General features: G+C 52.9%; 1 protein-coding gene across 2 annotated transcripts in view; it reads right to left on the reverse strand.

Moving 5' to 3' along the window:
- Eya2 (EYA transcriptional coactivator and phosphatase 2) overlaps nt 1–1,496 on the reverse strand; it is a 154,634-nt gene that overhangs the window by 6,186 nt on the left and 146,952 nt on the right. The window lies entirely within an intron of this gene.

Genomic DNA, 1,496 nt, shown 5'->3' on the forward strand with positions numbered 1-1,496 from the left:
CCATCCATCCATCCATCCATCCATCTACCCACCCATCTATCTACCCATCTAACCCACCCATCCACCCACCCATCCATCCATCTACCCACCCACCCATCTAACCTACCACCCATCCACCCACTCACCCACCCATCCATCTGACCCACCCACCCACTTAACCTCCCTGCCCATCCACCTTCCCGCCCCAATCCATGCAATATTTCTAGATTGTCTTCTATGTGCTTGGTATTGTGACAAGCACCGAATGTATGGAGCTGAAGGCTGGAACCATTAAGATGGACACAAAGACAGAGCAGAAGACGCTAATGACTAACTCTACTGGGCTCTTACTATGCACAGAGCACGGGCTTTTAGTGTGACCTCCTTCCTTTCATCCTCACAGAAGCCCCAGAGGGGGGCACTAATTGTGTTCTGTCCTTTAGATGCAGAACCAAGCCCTGCAAAGGGTTGTCACATTTGCTTAGCACAAGAAGAAAGAACGAAGGTAGTTCTGGCCCGCTGCCTCTGGAGCCCTACCTGGATGTTTCTGAACTGTCTTTGTCAGCCAGGCTTTCAGATGAAATTCAGAGTCTCTGGATGATCCTGTTGGAGCAGCCAGCCTCACCTCCCCTCCAGGGCTCTAGTGTCTTTCTCTTCCAGCTCAGGGTTCATTCTCAGCCACACACACTAGCTGTGTGCCTACCTCAGGACCTTTGCAGGCTCCCTTACAGATCCCCACTACTGTCTTCTTTTTGTCCTCCTCATCTTTTACCCAGCTAAGTCTTCTACCAACATCTCGGGTTAAGTCCCGCCAGTGTATCCTCGCTCAAGCCCTCGACCTCTTCCCAGGGCTTTGCGCTAGGATTTAGAAGTCCATGATCATGTGTTTGAGGTCTGTTTAGCCTCTGGGCTGTCTGCTCCCACAAGACAGGGCCAGGGGGAACTTGTGGGATACCATAGGGCCATCCTGGGTGACAGGGTGACGGACACATGCTTGGTGCTGAGCCTGTCTGTGCTGGGGGAGACTTACTGGGTCACAGTGCTGCCCTGTGTCCTGAGTCAGCCCGGTTCATGCATTTGTAAATAGTTTAAATTGTGGTGACTGCTCCAGAGACAGTCCTTGGTCCTCAAACTGCCTGACTTGGAGGGACCATGACCTGCCCTGAGTGGCAGCCTTGGTAGGTAGTGGGAGCGGACCAGGAATCTGTATTCTTCTAGGAGCAGATATAGTCTGCCAGACTCCATGGGGGCCGAGTGTTCTGGGACAAGGTGTGACATCAAGGAAGCGGGGAGTGGTTGGGAAACATTTGTAACCACATTTGGGAGGCCAAGGCAGAAGGACCGCTGTGAGATCAAGGCTATCCTGGCTACACAGAAAGGCTATGCATCAAAAGCCAGCAAAGACTAGGGCGATGGCTCAGTAGTTAGCGTGCTTCCCCCATGCATGCCTGTGAACCCGAGTCCAGATGCCCAGCATCATGTAAAAAGTACCAGCCTAGCCGGGCGGTGGTGGCGCA

Source organism: Microtus ochrogaster, linkage group LG8 (genome assembly GCF_000317375.1).
Source record: "Microtus ochrogaster isolate Prairie Vole_2 linkage group LG8, MicOch1.0, whole genome shotgun sequence".
NCBI classification, from domain to species: domain Eukaryota; kingdom Metazoa; phylum Chordata; class Mammalia; order Rodentia; family Cricetidae; genus Microtus; species Microtus ochrogaster.